The sequence below is a fragment of the Pseudophryne corroboree genome, chromosome 7 (assembly GCF_028390025.1).
Source record: "Pseudophryne corroboree isolate aPseCor3 chromosome 7, aPseCor3.hap2, whole genome shotgun sequence".
In the NCBI taxonomy this organism is placed as follows: Eukaryota; Metazoa; Chordata; class Amphibia; order Anura; family Myobatrachidae; genus Pseudophryne; species Pseudophryne corroboree.
In genome coordinates this window covers 257,637,229-257,659,762 of record NC_086450.1, presented here as the reverse complement: position 1 = coordinate 257,659,762, position 22,534 = coordinate 257,637,229, and the positions used below count along the sequence as shown (strand labels likewise).

The 22,534-nt window shown below is 45.9% G+C and overlaps 1 protein-coding gene across 4 annotated transcripts in view; it reads left to right on the top strand.

Moving 5' to 3' along the window:
- The window catches only part of WDR75 (WD repeat domain 75), a 1,043,598-nt gene that overhangs the window by 444,359 nt on the left and 576,705 nt on the right, over window positions 1-22,534 (top strand). The window lies entirely within an intron of this gene.

Here is a 22,534-nt window from a genome sequence, read left to right as displayed (position 1 = left end):
AGTGAACACGTTCATAAGGTTCTATGCCTTCGATACATCTGCCTCCCAGGATGCTTCCTTTGGACGCCGGGTTCTTGTACCCGCTACAGTGTGTCCCCTCCCATAAGGAACTGCTTTAGGACATCCCCAATGTCATTCCCTGTTGAGCCCAGTGTACCCCCCAGCAGAAAACTAGATTTATGGTAAGAACTTCCTGTTGTTAAATCTTTCTGCGAGGTGATAATGTCGATATTATCTTAGACCGAAAAGCTATACCTCTAGATACACTATTACCGTGGAGCCGCTATGGGCGCTAGACTGGATACACGTGCTACGCACTTTGTATGCTATTTGCGTACAGAGTCCCGCATGTGGTACGTACTTGACGTACACACGTCGCACTGAGTGTACAGAGTACACACAGCGTGCGCGCACACAATTGATAACCTTTAAACCTTGTTAATGATACAATGCAATGATATGATTATACTTTAAACCCTTAGCAGCAAAGTACTGCAACGTTGTTATACTTTAAACCTTAAGTAGCGATGACGGTATAAAGTACCCGCAGTGCGTACACCTTATCAATGCCTGTACACCTTATACAGATAAATACACTCTAAGACCCTTGCAGGAAAGTGAAGACACAGCACAGTTTTGTAGTTGAACCACAGGGTTTCTAAGGCCACAGTGGATTATTCAAAAAGGTAAACAGTATAATTTATACACTACAGGCTAACAAAATAAATCTAAACAGAATAATGGCTACAGAGAATGTACATACGTGAGAATGTTCGCAAGCGCAACCCGGTCCGGTCCTCCGCCATCTGATAGATAGCGTTGTGAGCCTTCTGTCTGACTAAGCCTGCTGTAGGCTCTCTTTATTTACTTCATCCAAAATATAACACAATGGATGCTGTAATCTTTGTCCATTGGACACAGGGATGGTCATTTACATTACAGGAGAGGTCATAGGTTGATTTGAAAAGGTGGGCAATGTCTTTCTTAACTGCTTCTTGTGGGTGGTCTCCTCTGGATTCCCCCCGCATACATACTATACAGTAAATACAGTTTATATATATATATATATATATATATATATATATATATATATTTTCTGATCGTGCACATAACTATCCACAGGAACATGCGATCTTCCTCAAACCAACACCGGAATGTTTCCCTTAAAATACCCTACAGCTGGATACCAAACACCACCTTGTAACCTTGTTCTGTCCCCTCCTAACCTGTAAAGGTGAATCCCTTTGTTCTGTTACCATTTAAACAGCTATAATTTTCTGATGTGGTGCAGGGAGGCTATGTGTACATTGTGCACTATTTGGATTAAATATGTAATGTTTTGATAGCCCTCCATGCGCACACAAACCCTACCGTAAATACGCATACAATGCGCTAAGGCGCATGACCGCGGGGAGCGACCTTACAGAAATTGCGGATATGTGCACACACAACAGAACGAGTGCGCGCGCATGGGCCATGTGTGTGTGGTTTGTACTTGGTTTGTGTGCTTCAATATTTTTCGACTTTGGCAGTCAACAATAACTGCCACTATCTAAACATTAAACAGAAAAATATACCATACAATATCTACAGATGATTGGATGGTAGGAGGAGAGGTGTAGGCGAGAAATGGATGACCTAGTGGGATAGTAAAAGCATGTATGTATGTATGAAATCCATGTCTGAGGGGCATGTATCATCGTGCCGTATATGTTCTAGATAAGCTTCGAGGTATTGCGAAGTATACATTAAATCCTTCTTATTCCGTATTAAGGGTCTGTAAGTGGGCCAACAAACACTACCCTGCTCTTTTCGGCTTCTTGTTCCAACAAATGTGGTGCACATTTAGTTGATGATACATGGAGGGGGGGAACATATGTGAATGCTAATATATGGGTATTACCTATCGACTATGTGTGACACTACCTGAAGGTTGTAGAGAGGAAGATAAGACACATATCACAAATACATTCACATAACATTTGTGCAATTGTTCTTGGATATTGATTGAAGTCTTGTCCGGATGGGTGTATCTTTGCTGAAAGTGTTAATCAAAGTCTTTTCTGAATGGATGTAGTGTTCATCAAAGTCTTTTCCGAATGGATGTATTGTTCATCAGTCTTTTCCGAATGGATGTATTTTTGCTTGAGGGAAAACAAAGGAGAAACGGGTGAAAGAAACGGACCGTGGAATTACATCTTATCACAACATTGTCTCTATTGATGGGTCATAAATTAAATCAGTGGTTGTAACAATGCCCCCGCTCCTCAAACTCATCACTTTGGTACTGCGCTTGCGCCGCGTTAAAACTCAAACACACCTAAATATCAAGCCAATCATTATGACAACTCCCAGGATACAAAGGAGAAACTTTCCTGCACTCACGATAACATTTTGAGCCCATTCTCCTAAACCTGAGAACCAATTGCGTGGGTTCAACCATGAGACCCAGCCGATCAGTTCATTACTCACAGCAGTAAGGGTAAGGTTGTGTCTCCTTAAGAACTCCCATTTCAATTGCAAGATATCGTCCATCTTTTGATCTATGACCTCGGTTGGGTCATCAGTGCTGTTTGTGATGTACGTGAGGCACTTCACACCATACTGAGTTGCCAAGGTGACAGAGTACCCGCCTGTCACCGCTGTGATATAATTGAGGACCATCATGTGCTGGATCAGTTTCGTTTTGTAAGCTTGCAACTCCCTCCCTGTATACCTGAAGGTGTCATCATACATCTCGGTGATATTATCTATCAGGTTCGCTAGCGCATGGATATACCTATAATTTATAATTCCTCTGGTGGTACGGGTGATGCCTAACGCGAGTAGAAATTGAATCCCGGTGGATTCGTGGATCAAATCAGAGGCTGCGTGCTCTATCCTTTGCATGAGGTGTCTCTTAACGATGTGTTCATAGTGAGTTTGAGTATAAGGAGCCTGAGCACTGCGGTGAACATCTTTCATCTTATCATGGGTTATGGTCATGACCTCTGGCAACACTCTCCCAATGTATCACAATCCCTCTGAGTTTGGGGCAAGCCACTTATAAGCCTTCCTCCCACATATGAAATAGGCATCATCGGGGAGAACATATGGGACGGAATATGACATTACCATATTGCAAACTTTCCAAGTGAAAAACCCAATCCCTAGTTCTCTCATCTTTTCAGTACACATATCAGGCTGTATGATATGCGCAGAGTACCCTGGTGATACTTCTCCAACCCGCATGGTCTTGCTTCCTAGAGTATACCTATACCGAAAATACCTTCCACCGTCGGCTATTTGGCGTATAAGTCCAGAGTCTACGGGTATTCTATCTGTTCTGTGCGAAAAAGCCATGTTTTGGTTGATCCATGTCACTTCCCAATTTCCCGGCTTTCGGGAATAGGAAATGTTGAAACACACTAAGGATCTATCCACATGATATTGGTGGAGCTTCAAACTAGTCGTCCTAGAAATATTAAATTTCTTGTCCACCGGTCTCCCACCCCGTAATTCAAGTACCTCATCTATTGTTAAAGGGTACGGTACTAGTCCTGACTTGCTCTGACATTAGGGTACCTGTGAGCACACCCAGCATTCTGTTTGGTTTAAAACCTTACCCACTAATGAGTGATAATCACTCAATGGATGATGGTCCATGTTGATATTAAGGCTGGACTGACATCTCTGGATGCACTCGTCCTCAACTTTGTTTTCACAGTTTCTACAAATACAATTTTCCTCAGCCAATAACCCTTCACAGTGCCTCCTAGTTTCTTGACTACCAGATCGTTTTCTGATACTCGCCTTTGCTCGGTGGGTGTGTTGCTCTTGGAATTCTACAAATCCATTATTGCCATCAGAACCCATTCCAGATCCTTTCTCGACCTCTCTGGTACACTCACCGAAACAGACTGCTCTGGTCAACAACAGGGTCAACAGGAAAACCCGGAATGCAGTCGCTTGGGGTAAGTCCATCTTGTTAAGGGGAGAGAAAAAGGAGCAAGGATTGGGGAAAAGGAGGGTAATGGGAGATGGAGAAAATAATAAAAAAAAGAAAAATCTGGTACGACAACCGCCTCTAGTCTTTTTGTTCTCCGTGCTCAGGTGCCGTCTAAACAGTGCTGCCTCTCAGTCTTCCCGGAACAGAAACTCCAGGAAGACGCTATTCTTTCCGAGTCAGCGACCTTTCTGTAGGGAACATAAATCCTGTATTACAATGTGTTTAACTGCTGTGTGAAATAAACCATCCGTAGAAAATGAAAAAAGAGATAGAATAATAAAAAGAAAATTTGTCAGATTTGCTTTCACCATCATGTCTATCGGTATCTCTGCACAGTCTCCCTTCACCAGTATTTCCACACTCCACCCTTTGTGCATGGCCAGGCACAGCGATGCTGGTGAGATATACTGGGTTTGGGCAGACCTCTGAAAAGACCGAGTAGACATGTGACATTTGAGCTGTAATCTTGTCGGTGAACGTCAGAGATGAAGAGGAAACTTTAAAGATAAATCAGAGAGTTTACCTGGCCGCCCCTGCATCGACAAGGAATGATCTACCAGCTACATCAACTCGACCTCAGGTTTACTACCAAGGCTAGCAATCAACTTCACTGGCTGCAGACTACAGATGCGGCCCAAAATTTTTCCTATGTGATCCCTGACCCCGATTACGTGTATCATAACTTTGCTTGTGTTCTTGTATAGGGGGTCTGAATTTATGTGCGCTGTTACAGTTGCTGGCATAATGCCCTTCCCTTTTACACAGATAACAAACTCTTGGCTTCCTCCATGTGCCAGGGGCCTGGGGTTTTGGTCGAGTTGATGCTTCTTCCAGTGCTTGGATGCTCATCACCATCAACCACTCTCCCTGTGCTTCCCTGATTCTTTGGATATTACGGTCATGCTCGATAGCGGACTCTTAATGCAGCCACCTTGATACCTTTCCAGTTAGGTAGAGAGGTTTGTACCCTGGTTCTTAGTGTGTCTTTTAACCCGTCCATTAATACTGACACAGCTACCGCCCTGTGATGTATATTTTCCTTAATGTCCTCGATCCCAGTGTATCTAGACATTTCCTGCAGTGCTCGGTGGAAATATTCAGATGCAGTTTCACCTTGAAAAGATTTTATTCCACTTGACAACAGTAGGGAAATATACCCCTAACTGCAGATTGATCTGTTTTACATTCTCCTGAGTGTATTCATCAGTGAGAGGTACTTCTGTGTCTAATTACAATCAGTAATACATTTTGCAGGGTCAATAGAAGGTAGACATACTCGTAGCACTGTTCGCCAATCTTTGTGGGTTCGGTGACATTACCTAATTCTTTAATGAACCTCTGGCATGCAACTAGATCTTTTCTGTGATGGGGAAATTCAGACATAATTGTCCTCAATTCTGCCCGGGACCAAGGACAATGCATAGCAATGTTCCTGACGGGAGTGATTCCCTGAGCGTCTGTCTTCCCATTGGGGACTGCGATCACCCTGACAGGATTTAGTTCAATTACATCATTCTGGGTTGCTTCTACAATGTGAGGTGCAATTGTCTCTGCATAATGTACTGTACCGTACTTACCTGTGGACACAACCTCACTTATCCCTCCGCTAGGGGGCTTTACTACTGCTCTTACCGGTTGGGCCGTGCCCACCTGGGTGTCCTGTATGGTTGCTGCTGGGGAAAGTGCCGATATTGTGCTGGGTTCATCTTCTTGCTCGTATTCCTGGGGGAAGTTTAAGATGGGATACAACTTGCACGGGTTAGCATTAATACATTTATTACGTTCATTCTTATCATCATTACTTCATTTATCAATTTTACTCTTAGCATATATCAGTATGTCATTGTCTGTAGCCATTTTCTCCCCTGTAATATTTGGTGGTGGTGGTGCGGTTGCCATCAGTTTCCTGCTAGGGTTGGAACCGGCTGTGTAAGCTAGTTCCCTCTGCATATCACCCTCTTGCTGCCATAAATGTAAACAGTTTGTGTGTCTGATCCTTTGTTTTCGGGACTTTGACAGACATATCCTAAGCCTTAGATTATTCAATACCTCTGAGTCAAAACTACCTATCCCAGGAAATGATGCTTTATCCCCCACAGTCATTCGTGTCCACTCATCACAAAAGGTCTCAGTGTGGGGACCATACTTCCCCCACATTACTAACCGAGCTGACCCCCTGGGTCTTAAATCTGCAGTCTGAACCCTGACTGAGGAACGTCCCTGTGTTGTGCACTTGGCTTCCATTGTGGACCTTTTTAACACGGGAAAACTTCCTAAAATGCACTAAACACAGTAGTCTACCGGTGGAAATCCTCAAAGTTCTTCCACTAACAACTTCTGCTCCGAGTATCACGGATCCGCCTTTTCTCTAACGTCCTAGTGGATGCTGGGAACTCCGTAAGGACCATGGGGAATAGCGGGCTCCGAAGGAGGCTGGGCACTCTAGAAAGATTTATGACTACCTGGTGTGCACTGGCTCCTCCCACTATGACCCTCCTCCAAGCCTCAGTTAGATCTTGTGCCCGGCCGAGGTTGGATGCACACTAGGGGCTCTCCTGAGCCCTTAGAAAGAAAGTATAGATTTAGGTTTTTTATTTTCAGTGAGACCTGCTGGCAACAGGCTCACTGCAGCGAGGGACTAAGGGGAGAAGAAACGAACTCGCCTGCTTGCAGCCGGATTGGGCTTCTTAGGCTACTGGACACCATTAGCTCCAGAGGGATCGACCGCAGGCCCAGTCCTTGGTGTTCGGTCCCGGAGCCGCGCCGCCGTCCCCCTTACAGAGCCAGAAGCAAGAAGAGGTCCGGAAAAACGGCGGCAGAAGACATCAGTCTTCACCAAGGTAGCGCACAGCACTGCAGCTGTGCGCCATTGCTCCTCATGCACACCACACACTCCGGTCACTGAGGGTGCAGGGCGCTTGGGGGGGCGCCCTGAGCAGCAATATAAACACCTTGGCTGGCAAAAATACATCACATATAACCCCCAGGGCTATATGGATGTATATTAACCCCTGCCAGATTCCATAAAAATGCGGGAGAAAAGGCCGCAAAAAAGGGGCGGAGCCTATCTCCTCAGCACACTGGCGCCATTTTCCCCTCACAGCTCCGTTGGAGGGAAGCTCCCTGGCTCTCCCCTGCAGTCTACACTACAGAACAGGGTTAAAACAGAGAGGGGGGGCACTAAATTTAGGCGCAGTATAAATTATATAAAAGCAGCTATAGGGGACATAACTCAGTTAGTCCCTGCATTATATAGCGCTCTGGTGTGTGCTGGCATACTCTCACTCTGTCCCCCCAAAGGGCTTTTGTGGGTCCTGTCCTCATTGGAGCATTCCTTGTGTGTGTGCGGTGTGTCGGTACGGCTGTGTCGACAGGTTTGATGAGGAGACTTATGTGGAGGCGGAGCAGATGCCGATAAAGGAGATGTCGCCCCTGTGGGCCGACACCAGAGTGGATGGATAGGTGGAAGGTATTAACCGACAGTGTCAACTCCTTACATAAAAGGTTGGATGACGTAACAGCTATGGGACAGCCGGCTTCTCAGCCCGCGCCTGCCCAGACGTCTCAAAGGCCATCAACACTCCATCAGATGGCAGACACAGAGTCTGACTCCAGTGTCGACGAGGTTGAGACATATACACAATCCACTAGGAACATCCGTTACATGATCCCGGCAATATAAAATGTGTTACACATTTCTAACATTAACCCAAGTACCACTAAAAACAAAGGGTTTTATGTGTGGGGAGAAAAAGCAGGCAGTGTTTTGTTCCCCCATCAAATGAGTGAATGAAGTGTGAAAAAGCGTGGGTTTCCCCGATAAGAAACTGGTAATTTCTAACAAGTTACTGATGGCGTACCCTTTCCCGCCAGAGGATAAGTTACGCTGGGAGATATCCCCTAGGGTGGATAAGGCGCTCACACGTTTGTCAAGGTGGCACTGCCGTCTTAGGATACGGCCACTTTGAAGGTACCTGCTGATAAATAGCAGGAGGCTATCCTGAAGTCTGTAATTACACACTCAGGTACTAGACTGAGACCTGCAGACTGCTGCAGCGTGGTCTGTACCCCTTTCAAACAGGGATACTATTTTGCGAACATAAGATGTCGTCTTTTATATGAGGGATGCACAGAGGAATATTTTGCCGGCTGGCATCCTGAATTATTGCAATGTCCATTCTGTCAGGAGGGTATTGGAGACCCGACACTGGACAGGTGATGCTGACTTTAAAAGGCACATAGAGCCTTATAAGGGTGAGGAATTGGTTGGGGATGGTCTCTGGGACCTCGTATCCACAGCAACAGCTGGGATGAAAATATTTTACCTCAGGTTTCCTCACAGCCTAAGAAACGCACTGTATTATCAGGTACAGTCCTTTCGGCTTCAAAAAAGCAGGCGGGTCAAACGAGGGAAGAGGGAAAAAGCTGCACCAGCAGCCAGTCCCCAGAATCAAAATTCTTCCCCTGCTTCCTCTGAGTCCACCGCATGACGCGGGGGCTCCACAGGCGTAGCCAGGTACGGTGGGGGGCCGTTTCAAAAATTTCAGCGATCAGTGGGCTCGCTCACAGGTGGATCCCTGGATCCTTCAAGTAGTATCTCAGGGGTACAAGCTGGAAGTCGAGGCGTCTTCCCCCCCCCCCCCCCCCCGCCGTTTACTCAAATCTGCCTTGCCGACAACTCCCTCAGGCAGGGAGGCTGTGCTAGAGGCAATTCACAAGCTGTATTCCCAGCAGGTGATAGTCAAGGTGCCCCTACTTCAACAAGGACGGGGTTACTATTCCACACTGTTTGTGGTACCGAAACTAGCCGGTTCGGTGAGACCCATTTTAAAATGGAAATCCTTGAACACTTACATAACAAAGTTCAAGATGGAATCGCTCAGGGCGGTTATTGCAAGCCTGGACGAGGGGGATTACATGGTATCCCTGGACATCAAGGATGCTTACCTGCATGTCCCTATTTACCTTCCTCACCAGGAGTACCTCAGATTGTGGTACGTACAGGATTGCCATTACCAATTCCAGACACTACCGTTTGGACTGTCCACGGCACCGAGGGTGTTTACCAAGGTAATGGCAGAAATGATGATACTCCTTAAAAAAAAAAAAAAGGGAGTTTTTATTTATCCCATACTTGGACGATCTCCTTATAAAGGCAAGGTCCAGGGAGCAGTTACTGGTCGGAGTAGCACTATCTCAGGAGGTGCTACAACAGCATGGCTGGATTCTGAACATTCCAAAGTCACAGCTGGTTCCTTCCACTCGCTTACTGTTCCTGGGGATGATTTTGGACACAGAACAGAAAAAAGTGTTTCTCCCGCAGGAGAAAGCCAAGGAGCTGTCATCTCTAGTCAGAGACCTCCTAAAACCAAAAGGGTATCGGTGCATCGTTGCACACGAGTCCTGAGAAAAATGGTGGCTTCATACGAAGCAATTCCATTCGGCAGGTTCCATGCGAGGACCTTCCAGTGAGACCTCTTAGATAAGTGGTCGGGATCGCATCTTCAAATGCATCAAATGATAACCCTGTCTCCAAGGACCAGGGTGTCTCTACTGTGGTGGATGCAGGGTGCTCATCTTCTAGAGGGCCGCAGTTTCGGCATACAGGACTGGGTCCTGGTGACCACGGATGCCAGCCTTCAAGGCTGGGGAGCAGTCACACAGGGAAGAAACTTCCAGGGCCTATGGTCAAGTCAGGAGACTTCCCTACATATAAATTCTGGAACTGAGGGCCATTTACAATGCCCTAAGTCAGGCAAGACCCCTGCTTCAAAACCAGCCGGTACTGATACAGTCAGACAACATCACGGCAGTCGCCCATGTGACCCGACAGGGCGGCACAAGAAGCAGGATGGCAATGGCAGAAGCCACAAGGATTCTCCGATGGGCGGAAAATCACGTACTAGCACTGTCAGCAGTGTTCATTCCGGGAGTGGACAACTGGGAAGCAGACTTCCTCAGCAGACACGACCTACACCCGGGAGAGTGGGGACTTCATCCAGAAGTCTTCCTGCTGTTGGTAAACCATTGGGAAAGGCCACAGGTGGACATGATGGCGTCCCGCCTCAACAAAAAGCTAAAGAGATATTGCGCCAGGTCAAGGGACCCTCAGGCGATAGCTGTGGACGCTCTAGTGACACCGTGGGTGTACCAGTCGGTTTATGTGTTCCCTACTCTGCCTCTCATACCAAAGGTACTGAGAATAATAAGATGGCGAGGAGTAAGAACGATACTCGTGGTTCCGGATTGGCCAAGAAGGGCTTGGTACCCGGAACTTCAGGAAATGATATCAGAGGACCCATGGCCTCTGCCGCTCAGACAGGACCTGCTTCAGCAGGGGCCCTGTCTGTTCCAAGACTTACCGCGGCTGCGTTTGACGGCATGGCGATTGAGCGCCGGATCCTGAAGGAAAAGGGAATTCCGGAAGAAGTCATTCCTGCGCTTATTAAAGCCAGGAAAGATGTTACGGCAAAGCATTATCACCGCATGTGGCGGAAATATGTTGCATGGTGCGAGGCCAAAAAGGCCCCAACAGAGGAATTTCCACTAGGTCGATTTCTACATTTCCTGCAAGCAGGAGTGAATATGGGCCTAAGTCTAGGCTCCATTAAAGTACAGATCTCGGCTCTGTCGATTTTCTTTCAAAAATAATTAGCTTCAGTACCTGAAGTTCAGGCATTGTGAAAGGAGTGCTGCATATTCAGCCCCCGTTTGTGCCCCCTGTGGCACCTTGGGATCTCAACGTGGTGTTGAGTTTTCTTAAAATCACTTTGGTTTGAGCCACTAAAAACCGTGGATCTAAAATATCTCACGTGGAAAGTGGTCATGTTATTGGCCTTGGCTTCAGCCAGGCGAGTGTCAGAATTGGCGGCTTTATCATGTAAAAGCCCTTATCTGATTTTCCATATGGATAGGGCAGAATTGAGGACTCGTCCCCAATTTCTTCCTAAGGTGGTGTCAGCGTTTCACCTGAACCAGCCTATTGTGGTGCCGGCGGCTACTAGTGAATTGGAGGACTCCAAGTTGCTAGACGTTGTCAGGGCCCTGAAAATATGTTTCCAGGACGGCTGGAGTCAGAAACTCTGACTCGCTGTTTATCCTGTATGCACCCAACAAGCTGGGTGCTCCTGCTTCTAAGCAGTCTATTGCTCGCTGGATTTGTAGTACAATTCAGCTTGCACATTCTGTGGCAGGCATACCACAGCCAAAATCTGTAAATGCCCATTCCACAAGGAAGGTGGGCTCATCTTGGGCGGCTGCCCGAGGGGTCTCGGCTTTACAACTTTGCCGAGCAGCTACTTGGTCAGGGGCAAACACGTTTGCAAAATTCTACAAATTTGATACCCTGGCTGAGGAGGACCTGGAGTTCTCTCATGCGGTGCTACAGAGTCATCTGCACTCTCCCGCCCGTTTGGGAGCTTTGGTATAATCCCCATGGTCCTTACGGAGTTCCCAGCATCCACTAGGACGTTAGAGAAAATAAGAATTTACTCACCGGTAATTCTATTTCTCGTAGTCCGTAGTGGATGCTGGGCGCCCATCCCAAGTGCGGATTGTCTGCAATACTTGTAAATAGTTATTGTTAACTAAAGGGTTATTGTTGAGCCATCTGTTGAGAGGCTCAGTTGTTTTCATACTGTCAAACTGGATATAGTATCACGTGTTGTACGGTGTGATTGGTGTGGCTGGTAAGAGTCTTACCCGGGATTCTAAATCCTTCCTTATTAGGTCTGCTCGTCCGGGCACAGTGTCCTAACTGAGGCTTGGAGGAGGGTTATAGTGGGAGGAGCCAGTGCACACCAGGTAGTCATAAAGCTTTCTAGAGTGCCCAGCCTCCTTCGGAGCCCGCTATTCCCCATGGTCCTTACGGAGTTCCCAGCATCCACTACGGACTACGAGAAATAGAATTACCGGTGAGTAAATTCTTATTTTTTTTAGCAGACACGTGTAGCCGTTGCAGGCCCTACTTCGGCCTATATCCCCTGGGCCTTTAGGAGTAACTTACCTTACCCAGTGAATATCTGCCTCTGGAGATTTTCCTGAGAGACCAGCGAAAACTCCCTAAACCTTTACTTAACACAAATCACGCTTGCATGTGCTTCCTATAACGCGTATGATGACGAGATTTACGCACAAATATGCAAAACTTCGTATCGCGTTGCGTCACGTATTGCCCATACAACCGTGCGGTCCAATCGTACCGATCATAGACACTTGCTATCTATAAGTGGTAGGATCACTGGAGTCTCCACCCTGTGCTCCAAAACAGCTGGAGTGTAATACCACGAAAACTTTATCACACTCCGTTGCACATATTCACCTAGTCCGTGCTCACCACGTTTTCACCTAGACCGTGCTTCTCCAAGATCACCAAGTTCACCAAGCGGGGTTCGATACATTCACACCTTATTCTGCCCACACTAACATTCTATAGTTTTCTGATCCGAAAATATCCTTTCCTGTTAACTGATGGCTTTCCCCAGAGGTAATACAGTAAAAAAAAGGTTTTTTAGCTAAATATTGGAAACTGATCAATTTGTGCTATTATCGCCTGGTTACCGTTTTGCGCCTAAAGTAAAACATTGCTATTGTGTGATTTGTACTTAGCGGTCGTACCCTTTATGCATGTTGCGTAAACACGCCACGTGCGTAGGCCTTTACGTAGCGTACACAGTCCCGCACTTTGTCCGAGACACATGTACAAAGGCCGTACATCCACAGTACTACAAATCCCACACTTCTATAAATGTAAGCGATATTAACTATAATCGCTCACTTAACACTACACACAGTTTCTTCTGTATAAACCTTTACAACTAGGCCAGGCTGCATGTGCGTCTTACACTTATTTCTTAAATATTAACTCTATATTTTAACTAAATAGCAACAAATTTTCTCAGTACAGGTCAAAATTAATCTAGTACTCATCAATAATTCAAATGGTATGATTCAGATTGGATAGCTATCTTGCAGAACATACACTGATATAAAGTTACACATAATTATATTATATATATGTACCATTCACTGGTCTCCTGAGACTCATTTACCCATTAAGTGCTTCTAATTTGCATATGAATGCTATGTGCTATTGGTTGCTTGTAAAGGTGGGTTTTTTTTCACTGTTAGGAAAAAGCAGTTACACAGGTTAATGTGCATTTCAATGGCTATCTTATAGCAAGCAGAGTTAACTGAATCTTAGAGAGAAAAAAAACCTTTTTTTTAATATCTGTGTGTACTTCTTACATCAAGTATCCATCTTACTATTAACTTTCATTAAGCCCCATCTAAAACTATTTGTAATTGACTATAGCATGGGTTAAATAAATGCATTGGTAACTCATAAATGGTGATTTCTTTTTGACCAAGGATGGCTGATTATTCTGAGCAGTGAAAATCAGCTATTTAGAAAAAATGACCTTCCCAACATGGCCGCTGCTCCTTCCCCTTCCACATCCCTGAGGGTTACACAAAATGGTGGGCAATCCATGTGGTTAGTCCAAAATGGAGGACAGACCATGCGGCTTCCTTTGTCACTAAGAAATCACACACCATGCAAGCCCCTGAAGTTATTTTAGGCCTGAGTTAAAAAAAAAACACTATATCAAGGCTTTTGCAGCAACTTTTAAATGTACTTTTACCATACTTAACAGATAAGCAATCCAATCTGAATCAAACACAATATGACTCATTTGAACCTTGTTTTGCAACAATATGATCAGATATGCAGAGTACATAATACAGGTGAATGCGTGTATTGTGTGCTCATTTTGCGCCAAACAGAAATTTACAGACTTTTTAAATAGCTTTGCGTTCTTACCTTCCGGATTCCACCAGCATCCCAACAAACCTTGCAGAGCAGACGCTTATCTTATCAGCACTAGTGTATCCACCAACCAGAAGGAGGTTTGTGTGGGATACCTTCCCGCCCTTTGCTGATAGTCTGCTGTACGCTGCTAGGCTGTGGGTATGAGGAAAAACTGGACGAGCCCTCAATAGATAATGTCGATATTATCTTAGACCGAAAAGCTATACCTCTAGATACACTATAACCGTGCAGCCGCTATGGCCGCTAGACTGGATACACGTGCTACGCACTTTGTACGCTATTTGCGTACAGAGTCCCGCACGTGGTACGTACTTAGCGTACACACGTCGCGCTGAGTGTACGGAGTACACACAGCGTGCGCACACACAATTGATAACCTTTAAACCTTGTTAATGATACAATGCAATGATATGATTATACTTTAAACCCTTAGCAGCAAAGTACTGCTACGATGTTATACCTTAAACCTTAAGTAGCGCTGACGGTATAAAGTACACGCAGTGCGTACACCTTATCAATGCATATACACCTTATACAGATAAATACACTCTAAGACCCTTGCAGGAAAGTGAAGACACAGCACAGTTTTGTAGTTGAACCACAGGGTTTCTAAGGCCACAGTGGATTATTCAAAAAGGTAAACAGTACAATTTATACACTACAGGCTAACAAGATAAGTCTAAACAGAATAATAACTACAGAGAATGTACATACGTGAGAATGTTCGCAAGCGCGACCCGGTCCGGTCCTCCGCCATATGATAGCGTTGTGATCCTTCTGTCTGACTAAGCCTGCTGTAGGGTCTCTTTATTCACTTCATCCAAAACATAACACAATGGATGCTGTAATCTTTGTCCATTGGACACAGGGATGGTCATTTACATTACAGGAGAGGTCATAGGTTGATTTGAAAAGGTGGGCGATGTCTGTCTTAACTGCTTCTTGTGGGTGGTCTCCTCTGGATTCCCCTCGCATACATAATATACAGTAAATACAGTTTATATATATATATTCTGCTCCTGCACATAACTATCCACAGGATCATGCGATCTTCCTCAAACCAACACCGGAATGTTTTCCTTAAAATACCCTACAGCTGGATACCAAACACCACCTTGTAACCTTGTTCTGTCCGGCCCTCCTATCCTGCAAAGGTGAATAATTGCGCGCACAGGGGCCATGTGTGTGTGGTTTGTACTTGGTGTGTGTGCTTCAATATTTCTCTAACGTCCTAGTGGATGCTGGGGACTCCGTCAGGACCATGGGGAATAGCGGGCTCCGCAGGAGACAGGGCACATCTAAAAAAGCTTTTAGGTCACATGGTGCGTACTGGCTCCTCCCCCTATGACCCTCCTCCAAGCCTCAGTTAGGTTTTTGTGCCCGTCCGAGAGGGTGCAATCTAGGTGGCTCTCTTAAAGAGCTAGTTAGAAAAGTTTTTTTTTAGGTTTCTAATCAGTGTCTCCTGCTGGCGACAGGAGCACTGCAACGAGGGACTTAGGGGAGAGACTTGCAACTCACCTGCCTGCAGGAGGATTGAAGTCTTAGGCTACTGGACACTGAGCTCCAGAGGGAGTCGGAACACAGGTCAGCCTGGGGTTCGTCCCGGAGCCGCGCCGCCGATCCCCCTTACAGACGCTGAAGAACGGCAGAACGGAGGTCCGGAAACAGGCGGCAGAAGACTTCAGTCTTCATAGAGGTAGCGCACAGCACTGCAGCTGTGCGCCATTGTTGCTACACGGCTCACGGATCTCGGTCACGGAGGGTGCAGGGCGCTGCTGGGGGCGCCCTGGGTAGCAATATAGAGTACCTTAGAGGCAAATAAATACATCACATATAGCCATTAAGGCTATATGTATGTATTTAACCCAGGCCAGTTTATTAGAAAAACCGGGAGAAAAGCCCGCCGGAAAAGGGGCGGAGCTTATTCTCCTCAGCACTCGGCGCCATTTTCCTGCACGGCTCCGCTGGTGAGGAAGGCTCCCACGACTCTCCCCTGCACTGCACTACAGAAACAGGGTAACAAAGAGAGGGGGGGCATAAATTGGCGATATAAATATATATTGAGAGCGCATATATAAAAACAACACCTTCTAGGGTTGTTATATACTGTATAGCGCTTTTGGTGTGTGCTGGCAAACTCTCCCTCTGTCTCCCCAAAGGGCTAGGAGGGTCCTGTCTTCAATAGAGCATTCACTGTGTGGCTGCTGTGTGTGTCGGTACGTGTGTGTCGACATGTATGAGGACGAAGTTGGTGTGGAGGCAGAGCAATTGCCGATGATGGTAATGTCACCCCCTAGGGAGTCGACACCGGAATGGATGGCTTTGGTTATGGAATTACGTGATAATGTCAGCACATTACAAAAGTCAGTTGACGAAATGAGACGCCCGGCAAACCAGTTAGTACCGGTTCAGGCATCTCAGACACCGTCAGGGGCTGTTAAACGTCCCTTACCTCAGTCAGTCGACACGGGTACCGACACAGATGAATCTAGTGTCGACGGTGAGGAAGTAAACGTATTTTCCAATAGGGCCACACGTTATATGATCACGGCAATGAAGGAGGCTTTGCAGCTCTCTGATACTACTGGTACCTCAAAAAGGGGTATTATGTGGGGGGTGAAAAAACTACCTGTATTTTTCCCAGAATCAGAGGAATTGAATGATGTGTGTGATGAAGCGTGGGTTACCCCCGATAGAAAAATGCTAATTTCAAAGAAGTTGTTGGCATTATACCCTTTCCCACCAGAGGTTAGGGCGCGCTGGGAATCACCCCCTAAGGTGGATAAGGCGCTCACACGTTTATCAAAGCAAGTGGCGTTGCCGTCTCCTGATACGGCCGCCCTCAAGGATCCAGCAGATAGGAGGCTGGAAACTACACTGAAGAGTATATACACACATACGGGTGTTATACTGCGACCGGCAATAGCCTCAGCCTGGATGTGCAGTGCTGGGGTAGTGTGGTTGGATTCTCTGACTGAAAATATTGAGACCCTGGATAGGGACAGTATTTTATTGACTCTAGAGCAATTAAAGGATGCTTTTCTTTATATGCGAGATGCTCAGAGGGATGTTTGTACTCTGGCATCAAGAGTAAGCGCGATGTCCATATCTGCTAGAAGAAGTTTATGGACGCGACAGTGGTCAGGTGATGCGGATTCCAAGAGGCATATGGAAGTATTGCCATATAAAGGAGAGGAATTGTTTGGGGTCGGTCTTTCGGACCTGGTGACCACGGCAACTGCCGGCAAATCCACCTTTTTACCTCAGACCCCTTCACAACAGAAAAAGACACCGTCTTTTCAGCCGCAGTCCTTTCGCTCCTATAAAAAGCGACCAAAAGGACAGTCTTATCTGCCGAGAGGCAGAGGAAAGGGTAAGAAAGGGCAGCACGCAGCCCCTGCCCAGGAACAGAAGCCCGCCCCGGCTTCTACAAAGCCATCAGCATGACGCTGGGGCTTTACAAGCGGACCCAGGAACGGTGGGGGGTCGACTCAAGATTTTCAGCAATCAATGGGCTCACTCACAAGTGGACCCGTGGGTCCTGCAGATAATATCTCAGGGTTACATGCTGGAGTTCGAAAGGTTTCCCCCTCGCCGGTTCCTAAAGTCTGCTTTACCAACGTCTCCCTCAGAAAGGACGTCGGTTTTGGAAGCCATTCACAAGCTGTATTCTCAGCAGGTGATAGTCAAGGTACCCCTCCTACAACAGGGAAAGGGGTATTATTCCACACTATTTGTGGTACCGAAGCCGGACGGTTCGGTAAGACCTATTCTAAATCTGAAATCCTTGAACCTGTACATACAGAAATTCAAGTTCAAAATGGAGTCACTCAGAGCAGTGATAGCGAATCTGGAAGACGGGGACTTCATGGTGTCCCTGGACATAAAGGATGCTTATCTGCATGTCCCAATTTACCCCTCACACCAAGGGTATCTCAGGTTCGTGATACAAGACTGTCATTATCAGTTTCAAACGATGCCGTTTGGTTTGTCTACGGCCCCTCGGGTCTTTACCAAGGTAATGACCGAAATGATGGTTCTTCTACGAAGAAAAGGCGTATTAATTATCCCTTACTTGGACGATCTCCTGATAAGGGCAAAGTCCAGAGAACAGCTGGAAGTCGGTGTAGCACTAACCCAGGTAGGGCTCCAGCAACACGGGTGGATTCTGAATCTTCCAAAATCTCAATTGACCCCGACAACTCGTCTGCTGTTCCTGGGAATGATTCTGGACACGGTTCAGAAAAAGGTGTTTCTCCCGGAGGGAAAAGCAAGGGAGTTATCCGAACTTGTCAGGAACCTCCTAAAACCAGGAACGGTGTCAGTACATCAATGCACAAGAGTCCTGGGAAAGATGGTGGCTTCGTACGAAGCGATTCCATTCGGCAGATTCCATGCACGGACATTTCAGTGGGATCTGCTGGACAAATGGTCCGGATCGCATCTGCACATGCATCAGCGGATAGCACTGTCACCAAGAACAAGGTTGTCTCTCCTGTGGTGGCTGCAGACTGCCCATCTGTTAGTGGGCCGCAGATTCGGCATACAGGACTGGGTCCTGGTGACTACGGATGCCAGCCTACGAGGTTGGGGAGCAGTCACAAAGGGAAGAAATTTCCAGGGCGTGTGGTCAAGCCTGGAGACGTCTCTTCACATAAATATACTGGAGCTAAGAGCGATCTACAATGCTCTAAGTCTGGCAAAACCGCTGCTTCAGGGTCAGCCGGTGTTGATCCAGTCCGACAACATCACGGCAGTCGCCCACGTAAACCGACAAGGCGGCACGAGAAGCAGGAGTGCAATGGCAGAAGCGGCAAGGATTCTGCGCTGGGCGGAGAATCATGTCATAGCACTGTCAGCAGTGTTCATCCCGGGAGTGGACAACTGGGAAGCAGATTTCCTCAGCAGACACGACCTTCACCCGGGAGAGTGGGGACTTCATCCAGAAGTTTTCCACATGATTGTGAACCGTTGGGAAAAACCAAAGGTAGACATGATGGCGTCTCGCCTCAACAAAAAATTGGACAGGTATTGCGCCAGGTCAAGAGACCCTCAGGCAATAGCTGTGGACGCTCTGGTAACACCGTGGGTGTACCAATCAGTGTATGTGTTCCCTCCTCTGCCTCTCATACCAAAGGTGCTGAGAATTATACGGAAAAGAGGAGTAAGAACGATACTGGTGGCTCCGGACTGGCCAAGGAGAACTTGGTATCCGGAACTTCAAGAGATGCTCACGGAGGATCCGTGGCCTCTACCTCTGAGAAGGGATCTGCTTCAGCAGGGACCTTGTATGTTCCAAGACTTACCGCGTCTGCGTTTGACGGCATGGCGGTTGAACGCCGGATTCTAAAAGAAAAGGGCATTCCAGAGGAAGTTATTCCTACCTTGATTAAGGCTAGGAAGGAAGTGACTGTACAACATTATCACCGCATTTGGCGAAAATATGTTGCGTGGTGTGAGGCCAAGAAGGCTCCAACGGAAGAATTTCAATTGGGTCGATTCTTACATTTCCTGCAAGCAGGATTGTCTATGGGCCTAAAATTGGGGTCTATTAAAGTTCAAATTTCGGCCTTATCAATTTTCTTCCAGAAGGAATTGGCGTCAGTGCCTGAAGTACAAACTTTTGTCAAAGGTGTACTACATATACAACCCCCAATAGTGCCTCCAGTGGCACCGTGGGATTTGAACGTGGTTCTAAATTTTCTCAAATCTCATTGGTTTGAGCCGTTAAAATCGGTAGAATTAAAATACCTTACATGGAAGGTAACCATGCTGTTGGCCCTGGCTTCTGCCAGGAGAGTTTCAGAGTTGGCAGCTTTGTCATACAAGAGCCCATATCTGATATTCCATTCGGACAGGGCAGAATTGAGGACGCGTCCTCAATTTCTCCCTAAGGTGGTTTCGGCATTTCACTTAAACCAGCCTATTGTGGTGCCTGCGGCTACTAGCGACTTGGAGGACTCCAAGTTACTGGACGTTGTCAGAGCATTAAAAATATATATTTCAAGGACAGCTGGAGTCAGAAAAACTGACTCGTTGTTTACATTGTATGCACCCAACAAGATGGGTGCTCCTGCGTCTAAACAGACGATTGCACGTTGGATCTGTAGCACAATCCAACTTGCACATTCTGTGGCAGGCGTGCCACAGCCTAAATCTGTAAAGGCCCACTCCACAAGGAAGGTGGGCTCATCTTGGGCGGCTGCCCGAGGAGTCTCGGCATTACAACTTTGCCGAGCAGCTACGTGGTCAGGGGAGAACACGTTTGTAAAATTTTACAAATTTGATACTCTGGCTACAGAGGACCTGGAGTTTTCTCATTCGGTGCTGCAGAGTCATCCGCACTCTCCCGCCCGTTTGGGAGCTTTGGTATAATCCCCATGGTCCTGACGGAGTCCCCAGCATCCACTAGGACGTTAGAGAAAATAAGAATTTACTTACCGATAATTCTATTTCTCATAGTCCGTAGTGGATGCTGGGCGCCCATCCCAAGTGCGGATTGTCTGCAATACTTGTACATAGTTATTGTTACAAAAATCGGGTTATTATTGTTGTGAGCCATCTTTTTAGAGGCTACTTCGTTTTTGTTATCATACTGTTAACTGGGTTCAGATCACAAGTTGTATGGTGTGATTGGTGTGGCTGGTATGAGTCTTACCCGGGATTCAAGATCCTTCTTTATTGTGTACGCTCGTCCGGGCACAGTACCTAACTGAGGCTTGGAGGAGGGTCATAGGGGGAGGAGCCAGTACGCACCATGTGACCTAAAAGCTTTTTTAGATGTGCCCTGTCTCCTGCGGAGCCCGCTATTCCCCATGGTCCTGACGGAGTCCCCAGCATCCACTACGGACTATGAGAAATAGAATTATCGGTAAGTAAATTCTTATTTTTTCGACTTTGACAGAGGTACACTAGGCTCCACAGGGTGCCCACCCTGACGCACTTAGCGTCTTTAGGTTGGTATGGCATTAGCCGCTGACACTTTCTCCTGTCGTGTGAATGTGGTGTATGTGGCTACTAGTTGTCTCTTTTGCCTGCTACTGCATTGGACTGGTTAACAATAACTGAGCTCCTGTGCACGGAGGCGGGGTTATAGAGGAGGCGGCGCTAGGCGTTCTTGGAAGAAGATCAAAGCTTTGAGCCAATGTCATTCCCTGTGGAGCCCAGTGTACCTCGCAGAAAGAGATTTAACAATGGACCATAAATCTCGTTATTTCCTTTTCTTGTGTGCTCTTTAGATGGCCAGCCTATTATTTAAATTATGTGAATATTTGCATTTCATGACACTGATCTGCCACTGTTTATGGAAGAAAGATTAATTGGCCAATGTTCTTCACAACAGATATATCTGCAGATGGCAGTTGTGGTTGGTCAATATGTACAATTTGCAGATTTATCTGCAGATTGACTGATGTGCAGAGTGGTTCTATGGTTATGGGTTTTTTTTCTCTCATCTTGCTAAAAGATGCAGAACTAAAAGGTAACTACCAGTGCCTACTTTTAATAAAGAGGGCATGCACCTGGGGCAAGAGGTAATAATTATCAAGTCATTCCAAGAGTACATGCACAGGGTTTAGTTCAGCATATGGAAAGAGGGTTTGAGTTTACAGTAAACTGTGAAGTTCATTGTTAAACTTTCCTCTCAAGGGAAGCTAGGATAAATATTCTGGCATATAAAATGGAAGCTGCTAAATCAAATTAGTATTATCCCTCAGGTGCTGAAAGGGAGGGGTTGTTCTAAACTGGAAAGATACACAAGATAGTTTATCCTCAGCACAGCAAGGGGCAATAAGAATAACTACATGGTAGTAGATAATTCAGATCTTAGTTACATATTTAGAAAAATATGGTTAAGTCTCCAGGCAAACACCAATGCTTCTCTGATACTGGAGGTTCCTAACACTGCTTGATTACTGTTTCCACTGTGGACTATATAATTGTCTAATGTAAGGCAACGTGAAAATAGCACCAATAGGTCCTCCAAATGGTACTACAGGAACCCGCATTCTCTCCAAATGAAGGTTCCACCTATGACTATCTAAATTGAAGTAGAAAATGGAAGCTGCTCAATCAATTAGTAATACCCCTCTAGTGTTGAAAGGGAGGGGTTGTTCTAAATAAATATTCTGGTTAGATATTTATGTGTATCCCCTTATATATGATTATGTATAAGTGTGCATACTGTATGTATAAGCTGAGTAAATAGGCAATACCGCTTTCAGTGATATGTTATTGAGATTGTCAGGCTAGATATTGACTAGTGCAGGTTGCTGTGCTATTTTGCAAGGGTGTCGACAGTACACTTTAGCAGTGCCATTTCTAGTGACGTGTGCAGTTGATAACAGGTCCTTTAAAAGGCTTAAAAGCTATATTATGTAATTTTCACTGCCTCTCTTTTTAAGGCTTGTTCCCACAATATAAATTATTTAATTAAAATCTTGATTCTACGGTACAAAACAAAGCTACTTTATCTGCCTGTACATTTCAGTGATTGTGTATATAATCTGTGTTATTCAGGGTATTATCTAATTATAAATCTGAGTGTAGTTTGAGTAGTTATCTGTGATATTTTATGTATCTACTGTAATACAACAAAAGTATTTTTTTTTTTTTAATCAAAACATTTAAGCTCTGGTGATTCAGTGTAGTATATTGCTAAGTTTGTGCAGTATTAACTGAATGGTGTACTTTTAAAAAATGTATAATTAGCATTTGAA